We start from the raw sequence: 17,037 nt of genomic DNA on the forward strand, positions 1-17,037 counted from the left end.
TTCCTCTGTCCATGGAATTCTCCAGGCAAGAATACTGGAGTGGGTTGCCATTTCCTTCTCCAAACAATCTAGCAAACTCAGAGTTAATTTTATTGGCAGATTTGTGTTGGACTGGAGGCCCATCTCACACCAGTCTCAGGAGAAGGAACTATAGGGAAGAAAACCTATCCCATTTTCTTGTTTCTGGGATGTGTATTCAATTTTAGGTTTCCCACTGAGAGATATGTGGGACCAGTGATCCTGGGAAGCAAACAAGTCTGAGTCAGAGCTTGTACTAAATAACTGAAGCAACGATTCTCCCCATCTTCAGCTTTAGTTGCTTCACTCTCTGTCACCAATTTTAGGCAGGGTGGGGAGGAGAGGGGGGACCAGATGCCCCTTGGCTTGTACGTAGCTGCACTGTTCAGAACCTTCAGGAATAAGCAGATTTGGAGACACAACCCCAATTTGCAATCGTTCGGTTCAACCTAGAACCACAGTTTCATTACAGCTTATTTTTTGCTTCTGGTATGATGGTAACTTGAAGTTAATCATCCAGACTGGAAAATGAGCAAGTGGTTCTAAAAACAGAGGGGGCTATGTTGCACACAGGAGGGGATAAAGCTCAAAGTCTCCTCATGGACATCGATTCAGAAAGGAATGGACACTGTTGATGTAATTTTTCACACATGATGGGATGCGAGCAAATCCTTCATCCTAAAAAGGACAGAAACCCAGAAGGGAATGACTGCGGAGAGTGAGTCACTAGCAGCTGTTAAGAATCAGAGACCTCTAGTCCTGATTTAACTCTTTCCTTCATCTGCCCCAGCGGCCAGTGGCTCTCAGACTTCAGCTGCATCAGAACCAGCTTGTGGGGTTGTTAAAACATGCATTGCTGAGCTCCACCCTCAGGGTTTCCAACTCAGCACATCTGGGCAGGGGCAGACAATTTACATTTCCTGCCAGCTTCCTGGTGATGCCAATGTTGCTGCTTAGGGATACTGAACAACCATAAGAAGCACTGCTGGAGGCAATACGCATTTCAGAATTGAGCTCAAGGGACCAAGACCAGTTTATGTTCCTGGAAAACCAATCCAACACTTCTTTAAAATAGGGCTTCCATGTTAACTTGAAAGGAGCACTGCTGAAAAACAGGATGGGGGGGTGCGGGGGGCGCTGGTCAACATAACACATTATCAATCGAGTGATGTCCCCTATTGCTCCCACAAGATTTAGCTTGGGACCAGAGCAGTGGGGGCCAAGGTTGGCCTTTCCTTGGGGAGGCAGGATAGGTGTCAATTCATAGGTGCCAGACTAACATTTGAGACTCAAGCTCACGACTTAAAGTTATGAGCTTGTTCAAGTCAATCTTTAGCTTTTCTAAACTGTAGTTTCCTCAGGTACAAATTTACAAAAAATAATATTACTGATCTCATCAAGTTGAGAGAATTAAATGAGATAATCTTTAGAAAGCTTTAAATACAGTGGTTCATGCATATAAGGCTTCAATCATTGTTAGCGTAAGTATTGCTTAATAATACTATAACTAGCCTTATCATACCACTATTCACACCATTTTTACTACTCCCAACAAATTTTGAGGTGTTGTCTCATTTTCAGATATTGGAAACCAAGTCACTGAGAAATTAACGCTTGCATTTTAGGGAGCTCTGAGAAGTTAAGCTCTGTGATGCAGCTGGCATCATCATCACTCTAATCCCAGACTTTTGAGTGAGATCTGATCCAGACCCTCTGCACAGCCCTCCCCCAGAATCTGGACACACTCCTTGGGATTAAAGGAGGAGGCATTATTTCTTCAGGCCCTCCTGGAGTCTCTCTCTGCCTTTTTTGGCCCACATACCACTGTATGTAGTTTGTGTCTGAAATGGAAAATTTCTGTAACACAATACCCAGCTCTGATCCCCACAGACTCTCAAGTCTCTCTCTCTCTTTTTTTTTTTTTTCCTTTTGGTTTCGGTTAAAATATGACTTCATGTGCAAAAAAAGAAGCCTCACTTCCCAGTGCTCTCAGCAGATTCATAAGCATGGCAGATTCAAAACCCTCTATTTCCTAAGAATTCTCGAGAATTGATTTCACTTTTCTGAAAAAGGAGAGACATCCATCTACATGACAAGAGAAGAGGGAAAATTAAAACTGCCTGCTCTCCGGACGCAGGCTGTGTCACTCCACGGGCCCATCTTCCCCCATGCCCCCAGCCAGCACTGCCGTGGGCGCCCCCAGGGAAAGGCAGGACCGCAGAGCTGCCCTTGGCTCTAAGACCTTGCCTGTAACAGGGTGTGTTGTCCAAGCAGGCAATGAAAACCAAGGACTTAGAGATTTCTCTCATTGACTCACTAGCGCTTTTCTCTCCTAGAGTGCCATCTCTTCTTCAGAAACTCTGCCTAATGCAAGCCTAGACCAGTCTAAACAGGACAATGGGTTTTCTGATAAGCCACTGAATGACTTACCTCTTTGACAACCTACTCTAGTCTCCAATGGCCTGCATAGGCTCTGGAGCCCAACCTTCTGGCTTAGAGCCAGCTCCTCCCCTTACCAGTGAATCGAGTGACTTTGGGCCAGTTTCTCAACCTCTCCACGTCTTCCTCATCCATAAATGGGGCCCGACTCTACAATGTAAGCTTTAACAAGGGATTAATTATTAGATAAATTATAAAGTGTTAGGACAGTTCCTAGCACATGAGCTCCATATATGTTGCTATCATTACTGTCACTACTTCTACTGCCAGTAAACAAACAATTATGGCTATATTTGCTCAAGAAAACATAATGCCTAAATAGGAAGCAGTTTGGTGTTCTGCTAACAGCACAACTTTAGAATCAGACAAATCTGATTTGACCACTAACATTGCTACTTAAGTTGTGTGATCTTGGGCAAGTTATAAACATCTTGGAAATCCAACTTTCTGTTTATAAAATAGAGATGGATAATAACACCTACCTCAAAGGGTTACTGGGAGGATTCAATGAAGTCATGTTTGGGAAGTTCTTGGCCATTGGTTGGTAGCCAGGAAATAGCAGTTTTTATAAATGGTAAACTGGTCACATGGAAACTGAGCAAAGAAATCCATTAACTCCTGAAACCACTTGTAACCACCTTATTCCATACAACTGACCAAAATAACTCCAACAGCCAAGAGTTTCACTATATAACATATAAAGTCAAAGAATGTAGAGTAAAATAGTCGTCTGTACATTTTTCTGTGTCTGGTGGTAAACTTGGTTAGCAGTCTGGACTTAGAAATTACTCATCACTCCCAACTCCAACCTAGCCTCTCTTCTTTGTCAATCCCATTTTTGTCCTTGCTTCCCCGGTAGCTCAGTGGTAAAGAATCCACCTGCAATGCCAGAGACTCCGGAGATGTGGGTTCAGTCCCTGGGTCAGGAAGATCCCCCAGAGAAGAGAATGGCAACCCACTCCAGTATTCTTGCCTGGAAAATCCCGTGGACAGAGGCGCCTGGTGGACAGCTATAGTCCACGGGGTCGCAAAGAGCCGGACACAACTGAGTGCACACACGCACACGCACACAAGCACGCGCGCGCACGCACGCATACACGCACGCGCACATGCACACACGCACACACACACACGCACGCTGATATGGAATTCTGCCAGGTTTTCTAAGGGCACCATGATGAAAGTACTCCCCAACCCTCAGTTTTCAGCCTCCAGATGATGTTAACTTCTCTGAGTTGAAATGAAGGTACTCGAAGCATCACAAGCAGGGCAGTAGCATCGTTCGGCTCCAGGGGGCGCTACTCCTACCACGGTGTGTTAAAACTGTGCTCCAGGGACTCCTTTAATAGGGAAGACAGCAGATGGGCACCTCCCAGAGTTGTGCAACAAGATACCTGGGATCCCAAACAGCGGGAAATAAAGCCCGCTTGCTCAGACTTGAACTGTAACTCCCCTTACTTTTCATGAGTCAGATTCAGTCTTCCAAGCCTTAAATTGTCCTGGCTGTGTGAGAACGTGTTAATCCCTGGGTGATATAATCCTGAGGAGGACTTGCAGAATCACCGACTGAAAAGCCTACACAGGTCATCAAACCAACACCCTCCAGCGTCCAGGGGAACGAGCCGGAGGATGGAGGAAATGCGCAGGCAGCGAGCGTCCTCGCCCGGCTCCCTCCGCCAGCGCCCCTACGTGAAGGGCCCTAAACTGACGATGGACACCTGAGGTGGCGGGAGAAAACGGTGATGCTGGCACTCAGGGTGCAGTGAGCAAAAAACCCGGATGAACCCAAACACCAGTGAAGGAAGATAACGCGAAGTCATGGCTCCAGGAGCCCTGATAAAGTGGCTGCTTCCATGCTTTTATACTTTCCCTTCCCCCACCTTAATCACTTCTTCCACAACAGTATTACAGACAGAGCTCTTCAGAGCTAAAAGTCATCCACGAAATAATCTGGTCCTAAAGCCCTCACTCTTCAAATGAGAAAATGAGTCCCAGACGTCAGGTAGTACAAATCGTCCAGGAAAGACGATCGATCTAGAAATAACTTAACGCCTTCAGCTGCCTTTAAAATGAGAAAGAAATGTATTCAGGTCGGAGTAAGTGATTTTGTAAACTTTGTTATATAGATAAAGAAGCTACGGCTCAAAAGTAAGTGATGATGTGTCTTCTTTCCTGCTTCTTAAATCTCTCTGCTGGGTTAACAATCCATGGAGGCATTAGGACTTGTGCTGACCAGAGCCAATTCCCCAAGCATTGAAGCCAGTAGGTGGCTGGGAAGACATGGACCTACCTATTGACTCTTGAGGGGGAGAAGATCCCATCTCTGATCAGTCATGTAGAATCCACTTAACATTTCATTGTTGTTTCTTTTTCTGCAAACACACACACACACACACACACACACTGCAAATGGAAAGAACAGAAGTCTGGAGCCAGAACACCAGGCTTTTAAATTTAATACCTGTGCCATCTTTCTCAATTTCAAATTTTCTTCTTCTGTAAATTAAGGATCATTATCTTTCTCATGACATTGACATGATCAAGCAAAATAATTAAGCATAACTGTTTTGTAAACCATGAAGCAGTGATTCTTAAATAATTTGGTTCAAGAATCTTCTTAAAATTTTGATGAATGCTAAAGACCCTCACAAAAATTCCCACGTGTAAATATAGAATTTTGCATGTAATTTCAGAGGGTTCACAGAGCCTCTGAAGGTCCCTACTTAACATCTGCTCTAAAAAAGCTTGTGAAATGTGGAATATTCCAGCCTGGACAAATGCACCATTTTCCCAACTTGGCATAAACTAAGGCAAGGCATTCTTTTATTTGGCAAACCCATACTGGGTTCTTACTAGGCATGAGGGGCTGCAGGGGCACAGATATCCTTGGGGTATTAAAGCAAAGACATCCCTTCAGTGCATTGCATCAACTAAGAAAGTCACCTCACTAGGACATCTGGTCTCAAAGTCCTTATTTGGTTATTCTGGTCAGATTAGAATAGTGGTCACCTTGATTTAAGACAGGGAATCATGAACAAAAAAATCAAGAGATTTTTTATTTCTAAAGCACTTTTTAAATGAAGCAGAGATGAGTTATAATATCATGTTAGTTTGGGGTGTACAGCACAGTGATTTACATATATACATTATATACTTATATATATTATATATATTCTTTTTCAGATTCTTTTCCCTTGTAGGTTATTGTAAAATATTTCAGGTAATTCACTGTATTATATACAGGGAACTTTTCCCAGGTCTATGAAGGTGAGATTTTACTTAGGACTTGACGCACCAAAGGATTTGGGTGCAGATAAGTGGAGTAAAGCTGTGTTCAGTTTGGGATAAAGCACAATTCCTCATACTTCCTCATACAATTCCTTGCCTTAGTTTATGCTCATGGTCTGAACCCCTCATGCCAGTGAAAGGGTACCTGTAAAAATTTGCTATTTTCCACATTGACCTCTTGCAGATTGTTGCTACTAAACCAGCGAATCAAATATTACTGGTGACAGAACTCAAGACCGAAAACAGGCCTTTTCACTGTGAGCAGAGGGTTTTTGTCTTTTGTTTGTTTTGTTCTAAATTCTTGCAGTCAAAGGTTTAAATCACTCTACCACTTTATAGCCGGTGAAACATAAAAAAACTTACTTTCCTCATCTGAAAATGTAGATGATAATTGTGACTTCATTTAGTTGTTGTCAGATTAAATAAGATGTAAAGTGCTCAGAACTATGTCTGGCACAGTGAAAGCTCAGCAAATGGTAACCAGTATGATTATCATTGATCCCATTCTCAATAGCTATACCCTTAGCTATTGTCACAGGTCCACTGCATTTATCAGCAATGGGAAATATTTGTCTTGTTGTAGCTGCTGTTCTCCAGAATATCATTTTTTACAATGTCGCTACCAATTTGTCTGTAGAGGTTTTAATTTCTGTAATGCGTTAGGCTTGATTTTCTAAGTTCCAGGTTGAGAGGTACGTGAGTTGCGTCTCACAGGGGAAGCAGGTAGAATTTACGGAGCCGGGATGAGCTAAAGGCTGAGGTGTTGTGTGTTAGTCTGTCAGTCATGCCCTGCTCTCTGCAACCCCATAGTCTGCAGCCCACCAGGCTCCTCTGCCCACAGAATTCTCCAGCAAGAATACTGGGTGGGTAGCCACTCCCTTCTCCAGGGGATCTTCCCGACCCAGGGATTGAACCCAGGTCTTCTGCCCTGCAGGCAGATTCTTTACCCTCTGAGCCACCAGGGAAGCCCCAAAGGGTGAAGATTGGAAGGTAAATTAGAAAAAGAGAATCAGAAAGAGAGATAACTGATCTGATGGGAAGTGCCCAAAAGAAAATTAGGAAAAAACAAGAGCAGAGAGCAGCAAGTGAATATACTTTTCCCGTATAGAAAGGACTTAAGAAATAAATTTTTACTAACCTGAGTAATGTACAAGCAAGTTATATCATTTAGTTTTAGGGAATCATGACTGGAAACTGGGTTGCTGTGGTGCAGAATTACAAAGTGATGATATTTGTTGAGGAGAACTAGGAGGTTTTAACATAAAATCCTGTTGAGGGGGAGAAATTGGGGGAAAGGCTAGTTAGGGAGTTGGGGATGGCCATGTACACACTACTATATTTAAAATAAATAACCAACAAGGACCTACTGTATGGCACAGGGAACTCTGCTCAGTATTATGTAACAACCTAAATGGGGAAGTAATTTGAAAAAGAACAGATATATGTATAACTGAATAATTTTACTCTACACCTGAAACTATCACAATGCTGTTAATAAACTATGCCCCAATATAAAATAAACAGTTTTTTAAAAAGCCAACCCTGTTGAGTCAACCTGAGTTCAACAGCTAAGTTACCTATGTGTATATATATAGCTTATAACAAATGTTTTTCTGCATTGAAGTCAGGTTATTATTTTCTGTAAATGGCAGACTAAGCTTATGATGCATTTGTAGAGAAAGACAGTGTAAGGGGCAGTTGGTGCGAGTCTGGTGCTAAAAAGATGACCTGAAGAGGACCCTTCCCTCTCCTAGACTAACCGCTACCCCATGAATGAAAACAATGAAACTCACCAGCCACAAGAATTCAGGGACAGCAGAGGAGATCTGGAGAGTGGCAAGTCTACCCATCAGTTAGCCAGTCAGTCCCCACCCTCACCCTCTGATCTGGCCACAAATAAATGAATTACTGCCACAGCAATGTTAAGGGCCCCTTGCTGAATAAAGGGCCATACAACTGCTGGGGATTTAAATGTCTTCCTGCAAAACTTCATCACTCCAAACCGCCTGTGTTCCTCGAGTTTGCTCTGCCTTGCCCGCTTATTTTGCATCGTTGTGCTGGACCTACGTGCAGAGATCCTCAGAGACAATGCTCAGACTCATGTCTGGAATGCTTCAGCATACCATCCAACTAACTCCCACTCTCATATTGCCAGAGGAAGAGATTCACAAAACGCCTGCGGAGCCCTCTGGCCACTGATGAGCAACGTCTTGAGTCTTTAATTATGGACCAGTGAAAACAATGCCTTCAGTGAACGGCTGCCTCCCTTTCACCTCTGACCTGTGATCAGACATGCAGCCGTGAGTGTTGGCAGATGGAAATTGTTAGTGAAGAGCCAATGTAACAGGACTGTTATTTATGACCTAAGGGCAGCATTCATCAGTATCCCTGTGGGTTTGACTTTTGTTCAGTGAGTAAGTGACCTCAGTACTGTGTGTGAAACCCTATGTGTTTGGATGTGGCTTGCTCTGTGGGAGAGAGAGATGTATTCCCTTTAAGTTCCTTTAAGCACCTAAGTCAAAAGGAGGATGGGGAAGCCAGTCCAAATTATTAGAGCCTGATGGTATCTGAAGGAACCCAAAGTCCAAATAAACATTTCCACTTCAGTCCAAAGCCTTCCTTGGTGAAGCTGTCAGACTCCATCCTCTCCCCGTATTACAACACCCCAGAGATTATAAGGACAAGCTCTTTGGCCTCACAAGCCACTGCCCAATTTCATCATCTGTTTTTATCCCAATCTGAATATGTTGTAGCTTTAGATCAAGCTTTTGTTGGAGTCTCATCAATATATTCCCAAATAACAGAGCCAAAGGGCTGATGGCATGCTGAAGCACGTTCAAGCATGTTCAAGGGACAGGGATGTTAGAGAGTTGGCTTCCTTGTGTCCGAGATGTCCCAGGTTGAAAAGCGCGCCTATGAAAATCGTATACTTGCTCCTAGGACCCTGGTTGTGCATCACTGTCTATAACCTGTTGCTTTGGAAAGTTTCCAATCGACCCTCTGTGTGTTGTTCCATCTCGAAGCTGTGTGATCTTTAGCTTCTCTGTTCAGTGTTTGGGCAGATGGGTGAGAACTGATGAAACACAGATGGTTTAGTGAGACAGAGATTAAGAATCCTGCTGGGTTGAGTATATTTGGTGATTGCCACGGTATCTCAGCAGTTCGAAGATAAATTCACCCATGAAAATCTATTGTTGAATTTTACTTACTTCATCTTTTAGCCTCTCATATAATTCCACAAAATTTACTTCATTTTCCAGTACTCCTATGCAGTATTTTAGAGAAAGGAGCAGAGTCATCAATTCATAAATGGAAAACTGAGGTAATGAGGACAGGCCAGAGACACATGCTGAAAATCACTGGTTGTGGCCAGAGGCCCACGTTTCCCTCAGCAGAAGGTGCTTCCTCTGGAAAAGGTTCCCATTACATCATCAATGTATTTTTTCAGATAGCAGGCTCCTTTGGGATGTAGAAAGTCTGTCTGGGGAAGCATTTATCACCTCTCAGCAAGTATTTAGATTTTTGTTTGCACATTATTTTTTCTCTGATTTTCCCAGTGTGTGCATTTATGTGTAGGTAACCTTTTCCTCAGTGAGTACCAATTAGTAAGACTTTGTGAATTTAGTTTGACACTTGTTATTATTTTTTAATGCAAATATAAAATGGCTGTCCTCTGAGACTTTGTGACTCTCACACTATATTTTCTTTCCAGAAATAACAAATCGTTTGGCTCAGGCACACCACACACACACACACACACCGGGTTATAAGAGTAAGACTAAAGGAACACATTTAGGAAAATGCTTTAGGGCAGCGGTCACCAGCTTTTTGGCACCAGGGACTGCTTTCATGGAAGACAGTTTCCCACAGACTAGGGCAGGCTTAGGGAAGAGATGGCTTCAGGGCAAGTCAAGCACATTGCATTGATCACGTACCTTATTTCTATTATCATTACATAGGCTCCACCTCAGATCATCAGGCAGTAAATGCCGAGGTTGGGGACCCTGCTGTAGAATGCACAAAATACTTTAGCCTCTGCTGCTCTAGAGCTGCCGTCAAAGTGCTTGTGTTACCGTGCCCATCTCAAGAGTGGAAAACTTACTCAGAGATATGCAGTGACTGGCCAATATTACATGGTTCGTATATCATAAAGATGGGATTGGAAACCAAGAGTGAAAATCTGACATCTCAGTGCTCCAAGTCTCCACCTGGAAGATGAGCAGAGGGAAGCAGTGATAAAAATCCTAGTCCCCATGGGCTAGTCAAGGATCTGATGGCCCAAAATCTATGATATTATTATTGTTATCATTCAAAAGGAGACTGGTCAGAAGAAGGTCTTTTTCAATGTGATATTGGAAAGTTCTATAAGTTGCATTTTCAAAAGGATTTAATGTTATGTTTCTGATATATTTTTCAAAAAATAAATTATCTTTATAATTTTTGAGGTAAAATAATTTTTTAAGGGGAAAAGAGAAGGACTAGAAGGAAGACAAGTGGGAGAAAAGAAAAACCCTTGAAAGGATGTAGCATCTAAATGGCAAAGGCTACACGTTTCTGTGACTGTGGGTTCACCCCCAAAACTGGCGGGCTTTTTACAGCTTTGTTCCCTGGGCTGATAAATGACAAGATCAGCCTAGTCTCTCTAGACACTGAGAATGACATGCTTCTTACAAAGTTTGTGCCAGGGACCCAGCCAAGTCTAAACTCTCGTTTTCATTTGCATTAGCACTTTTCTTGGTTCAAATTCACAGGTAAAAGTTCCCCCAAGAGAATATTCAAGGTGGCTTTCTGCGTCAAAGGGCTTCCCTCCTCCCTGAGAACTAACTTGTTTGCTTTCTGTGTCCACATGCTTCAGGGACAGGGAGGGTTTCATAAATGAAACACCGCCCAGACCACCTCCCTCTCACTCTCTTCAGAGGCCCCGCAGCTCTGTCTCCTGAAGGAGGGCTGGGGTGTGTAAAGAATGCACTTTGGGTTTTCTCTGCAGAGAGATGGGGCCAAGATCCTCTCCTCTATCCACTCCCACTCCTGAGAATCAAACACTTCTGATTCCCAGAGTGTTTTTCCTGGGTTTAAGCATAGAAGCAAGCAATGCAGCAAACGGGTAAGAAGCTATCTGTTTTGCTGCAAGAGTTGAATTTGTAAAGGTCTGAGAAGAATCCTTGGTGAAAGAGACCAAGGAAATTCAATGTTCTCGACAACATTGTTCAAAGTACAGTCTGAGAACTACTTTTAGCAGGATCACCTACAAAACTTGTTAATAAAAATTAACAAGATTTCCCAGGCTCTGCTCCAAAGCAGCATAATCAAAAATTCTTGGAGTGGGAGCTCAGGAACCTCATTGTTATCGAGTTTCCAGTTGCCTTCAATGACCATTAGAGTATGAGACCCAAACGCACAGGAGAACAGCCAAGGGTGCTCAGGGTACCTTAAAGTCAGAGAAAGTCAGCCTTTCGAGGAAGCTGGCTTTCAGGCAGGATTTTCCTTGACTCCTGAGATCTCTGCGAAGTGTGCTTCCGCACCTTTGTGTTTCCTGCCACAACTGGAATATCATCTCGCCGTTGGATTGCCGTGATTCGTTTACTTGAATTTCTCTTTCAGTCAGAGACAGTAACTTATTATCTTTATGTCTTTATATATCCTTTGTTTGGCAGAATGTCTGCTTAATAAGCGTTTGTTGATTAAACAAATAAACTTAATTGCTTTACCCATCAGGAAATTAGCAAGCAAAGGGTTTATGCTTATTCTCAATAAGTTATTGAGATATACTACAGAACAGATTTTATAGCAGACCAAGTCTAGTTGGACTTTTAACTTTATTCCTAATATCCCATAGCAGATGCTGCCACCAACATCTCTTGAGTTAGAAACTTGTTTACGTGCCCCCTTTTCTTTCCCACTTCTCACTGGAAAAGCTATGTTGATATTGGTTGACTCAAAGGAGCCAAACTGGCTTACCTAGAGAAAAACTTGCCAGTGGCATTTAGCTTATATATACAGTCATCCCTAAGTATCCTCAGAAGGACTGGTTCCAAGTTCCCCTCAGATACCAAAATCCATGGATGCTCAAGTTCCTTTTTTAAAACGGCATAGTATTTGCACATAACCCACACACATCACCCACACATATCCTCCTATATATGTTAAATCATCTCTGGATTAGTTATCATACCTCCTGCTGCTGCTGCTAAGTCACTTCAGTCGTGTCCGACTGTGTGACCCCGTAGACGGCAGCCCACCAGGCTCCCCCATCCCTGGGATCCTCCAGGTAAGAACACTGGAGTGGGTTGCCATGTCCTCCAGTCATCACACCTGGTACAATGTCAAAACGATATATGCAGTTGCTGGTGTGCAGCAGATTCAAGTTCGCTTTTTGAAACTTTCTAGAATTTTTTCAAGTATTTTTGACACAGAGCTGTTTGAGTCTGCAGACGTGGAGGGCGGACTGTATTCGGCACAAAGGTGACCCCTCCGTTTAGCCAAGGTCTAGGGACACCTGCCCGGTGGCACCTGGCCCCGTGACTGCACCCCTTCGCGTGTTGTTGCTCCAAATGCGCAGGACTACAGGCCCAGCAGAGAAGAGAAAGCCAGTGGCTGCAGAGTGACTCCATTGCTGGCTGTCCTCCTTCCCTGCTGAGCGCTCTCAGGGCCCTCAGGTGGGACCTGGGAGAGGCTGCGTTTTCCGGGTGCTGGGCTGCAGGGATGCGTTTCCCACCAGGTGTTTCTCTAAACATGCTATTAGGCTACAGAGTTACCCTCTGGCTAGTGACACTTCAGGGATGGTTAGGTGTTTCAAGAAATTAATAAAGTCGAAAGAAACAAATAAATTTGATCATCAGTTCTGGGGCTAATCAACACTCCAGCTCCGGGAAACTGATGGCGATCAGATAGGAAAATGCTAGGGATGAAAGTGCTGAGTGACTAGGCACATCTGGTTTGAGATGTGCTGGCTGAAGAAGTGCCAGGACTAGAAATGTGAGAAGAAATACCGGGTCCTGGGAAGGGGCACTGCTGTCGGAGTTTGGGGTGGTTTGCATGGCGTTTTTTCCTGTTTTCATCCTTTAAAAAAAGCTGAAATAAAGATGACTTGAAATAACTTTAGTCACGTGTATATCCTAGCTCTGCCACATCCTCTATCGTGTTAACTCCTTTTATTTCAAAGAATATTCAATTTTCTAGGCCCAAACTTCATAGTGTTTTTAATTTAAACAGAGAATCTTGCCAAACCTAGCCCTAAGAGAAATATTTTCGTTATCCGGCTCTTTTATCCACTCCAAAGATTGAGTGTGGTTTCATTCACCAGTTTGCCGCCCCTCTGTGCTGCTGGGAAACCAAACAGGATAGCTGCGAACCGGGAAAATACTCCTGACGGATTGGCTTCCACCTGCATCTGATGTGAGGGACATGGCATCAGGAACGAGCTGCAGAAAGAGGGGGACCAAATTAAAAGTTGTGTTTAAAAATGTCATGTGAGATATAAGGAAAAATACAAAGGCTTTGTCATAAGAATTCCTAATAATGATGATAATTACAGCTGTCAGTTATTGAGCACTGACTATTGCAGAGCACTGCTCTGATGAATTTAGAGGTGAGATCTACATTCTTCCAACAATCTTATCAGTAGGTATCATCATCATTTATAAATGAAAACAAAGAGCAGACAGATCAAAGGGAAATGACTTGACCTATCCTTTGCCGGTGGAGAAGGAAATGGCAACCCACTCCAGTGTTCTTGCCTGGAGAATCCCAGGGACGGAGGAGCCTGGTGGGCTGCTGTCTGTGGGGTCGCACACAGTCAGACATGACTGAAGAGACTTAGCAGCAGCAGCATCCTTTGCCAGATGCATGGTTGGTTCACACCCTTAGAAAGCAAACATTAAGAATTCTGTTCTAATCTATTTAGTCAAGACCATTTCTCCCTATATACTCTCTATCTTAAAAAGGTGAATAACCAAGGAAGAAAATCCTAGAAGGGCATGTAGATGTTAATTTGGAAAGACTAATGAGTCACAAAGTAAGAGTGGGAAGATGAAGAGTATGGATGCTGAAAGTGTGATCTGAATATGATACAACTCAAAGCACTCTGATAGCAGAGCAGGTGTTAGAAAAGGAGTTTGGAAACCCTAACATGATAGCTAATCCAGATTTTTGGCAGCCTCATCCAAATCATCTTCTAATTCTACATTTTTTAAACATTATGCAATTCATGTGCATGGAATCTGGTTTATTTGGGACGTTACATAAGAAGGAGAAGAGAATGGCCAAGAAATGTAATTATAGAGGATATAATGAAGCTTTGGCTTGAAATTTAACTCAGAGAACAATTATTTTAGATTTGTTTTTCTGTATACATAAATTAGCAGAATTAGTATATTTTTCTACAGTTGCATTTACATTTACACTTTGTTGCTAAATTAATGAGAACTCAGAATGTACATTGAGTTTATGGAAATGATACTAATGTCTCAATTAAAGTATTTAAGTTTTCCTCATTGCTTTGCTATACAATTAGCCCTGAAGAACTGCTAATGCAAGCTTCGGGACAAATTTAGCTCTTTTTCAGAGAAATTGAGCTCCTCTGCAGCAAAGCAAAAGGCAGGAGATCCCTAAGCATAGCATAGAGCACAGAGCAAGCCCCTGGGCTGATGCTCATGAATAAATGGAATGAGAAATCCTGATGACTGCTGTTTGAGAAGGTGCTCTTAAAGAACTGTGTGTGTGTGTGTGTGTGTGTGCGCGCTCAGTCACTCAGCTGTGTCTGACTCTTTGTGACCCTCAGGCTAGGCCCTATTTAACTGTGGACTGGGAAATTACCTATATACTTGGAGTATACAGGATCTGGGCAAGAATCCCCTTTATTACGTAAACATTCCTGAGTCCTCCTATTCTAAGTATCAGTTCAGTTCAGTTGCTCAGTTGTGTCTGACTCTTTGTGACCCCATGGACTGCAGCACGCCAGGCTTCCCTGTCCATCACCAACTCCCGAAGCCTGCTCAAACTCACGTCCATCAAGTCGGTGATGCCATCCAACCATCTCATCCTCTGTTGTCCCCTTCTCCTCCTGCCTTTAATCTTTCCCAGCATCAGGGCCTTTTCAAATGAGTCAGTTCTTCACATTAGATGGCCAAAGTATTGGAGTTTCAGCTTCAGCATCAGTCCTTCCAATGAATATTCAGGACTGATTTCCTTCAGGATGGTCTGGTTGGATCTCCTTGCAGTCCAAGGGACTCTCAAGAGTCTTCTCCAACACCACAGTTCAAAAGCATCAGTTCTTCGGCACTCAGTTTTCTTTATGGTCCAACTCTCACATCCATACATGACCGCTGGAAAAACCATAGCCTTGACTAGACGGACCTTTGTTGGCAAAGTAATATCTCTGCTTTTTAATATGCTGTCTAGGTTTGTCATAACTTTTCTTCCAGGGAGCAATTCTAAGTGTCTCTCTGTCGTTTAAGTGGAACTTGGTGGGGGGTGGTGCAGGAAGGAAGCAGGAAAAGGAAGATGGCAAAGCAATTAGTAACGTGCAAAGGGCAACATTTCAATTTGTATGGAAAGTCCTTTTCTACCCTTGCAATACTTCCAAAGTATTTATGGTTTATGGGCTATGGTATCTATTTTATAAACCAAATATTAATTCACTATGTAGTCCATGAGGTCCAAAGAATTCCTACAATTATGCCTCAGTCTCCAAGTTGATCCAATGGGGATTTTTCACAGTATCCCAAAAAAGTCCAGCTTCCTGGAGGTAAATCTTTCTTCACCAAAACACTGGATCAACTGCACCCTCCCTATCCTAGAAAAAATATGAAGGAAGGGATCTGTAATGGATACGCCTGGATGTAGAGCTCAAAGACTCTAGGTCAGCATAAGAGTACAAAGTAAGCACAGTTCACCCTTGAAGCTCCCATAGTCTTCACCTTCCCATAGTCCTGGGGCAGTTCAACAATATGCATTCCTTTAGATTTGGCAATTGACCTGGAGGCAGTGGTAATTGTCCTGGTCTGAGTGCAGGTTGGAAAAGAATTTCCAGACCTGAGGCAGAATGAAAGGAGAATGAAGTTTATTGGAGCAGGAGACGCTGTTAGAATAGCAGCCCAGCTCAGATGAGAGTGGAGCTCTTTTGCAAAAGCTAGTGGGCAACTTTTGTAGGGCTTCCCCGTAGCTCAGCTGGTAAAGAATCTGCCTGCAATGCAGCAGACCCCGGTTTAATTCCTGAGTCGGGAAGATCCCCTGAAGAAGGAATAGGCTACCCACTCCAGTATTCTTGGGCTTCCCTGGTGGCTTAGCTGGTAAAGAATCTGCCTACAATGCAGGAGACCTGGGTTCGATCCCTGAGTTGGGAAGATCCCATGGAGATCTTCTGTAATAGTGTAATACTGCAGTATTCTGGCCTGGAGATTTCCATGGACTGAATAGTCTGTGGGGTCACAAAGAGTCAGACACAACTTTCACTTTCACTCCCACACTAGAATGGTATGTAGGAATGATATAATGGTGTATACATATTTTCTTAGAGATAAGGGATTTAAAAGTGATGGAGAAAGAAATCAAAATTTTCCTTAAATATGAAGTGACATGGCTTTGAGTATTCTGGCCTGGAGAATTTCATGGACTATGTAGTCCATGAGGTCCAAAGAATTGGACATGACTGAATGACTTTCAGACAATTTTTATAACCTCAAGATAGTGAAAATTCCTACTGAAATGGTGGCATTAGGTGATTGGTTAGGATGCTATAAGGTGGGTAATAGGGTAGGTATTTTACCTAATATGGGGTCAGGAAACTGACGGGTTTGAATCTGGAGGCTCATGGAAATAGTTTCTATGGGTCTTAATCAGCTTCAGAGATTTTTGCCCCGTGACCTTGGTACAGGGCTCCCCACCTGCGACCTTGTTATAGAGCTCCCCAGTAATTATTATGCTTGTTCCTTTCCAATCTTTCTCAGGAAGAGAAGATAGAAATACATTCTGTCCAAAGGTGCTTAGGCTGAACACATTTAAGTACAGGCACACCTCAGAGATATTGTGTGTTCGGTTCCAGACCAACACAATAAACTGACACAATAAAGCGAATATCTCAATAAAATAAGTCACACAAATTTCTTGGTTTCCCAGTGTGTACAGAGCTGCTTACACTATACTATAGTCTATTAAGTGTGCTTCAAAAAGTGTTTCAAAAAGTGCACATACCTTAATTCTAAAATGCTTTGTTGCTAAAAATATTATCATCATCTGAACCTTCTGAGAATCATAATCTTTTTGCTGGTGGACGGTTTGAAATTCTATGAGAAT

The 17,037-nt window shown here is 42.9% G+C and overlaps 1 protein-coding gene and 1 long non-coding RNA gene across 11 annotated transcripts in view; one reads left to right on the forward strand and one right to left on the reverse strand.

The window, feature by feature from the left end:
* The window catches only part of PHLDB2 (pleckstrin homology like domain family B member 2), a 236,338-nt gene that overhangs the window by 22,475 nt on the left and 196,826 nt on the right, over nt 1-17,037 (forward strand). The window lies entirely within an intron of this gene.
* Nucleotides 12,974-17,037, reverse strand: part of LOC122687546 — a 34,825-nt gene continuing 30,761 nt past the window's right edge. Inside the window, exon 3 of the long non-coding RNA XR_006339167.1 lies at nt 12,974-13,166. This is a non-coding gene — a long non-coding RNA (uncharacterized LOC122687546). The remainder of the gene's footprint in view (nt 13,167-17,037) is intronic.

The sequence above is a fragment of the Cervus elaphus genome, chromosome 31, assembly GCF_910594005.1.
Source record: "Cervus elaphus chromosome 31, mCerEla1.1, whole genome shotgun sequence".
Classification (NCBI taxonomy): Eukaryota; Metazoa; Chordata; class Mammalia; order Artiodactyla; family Cervidae; genus Cervus; species Cervus elaphus.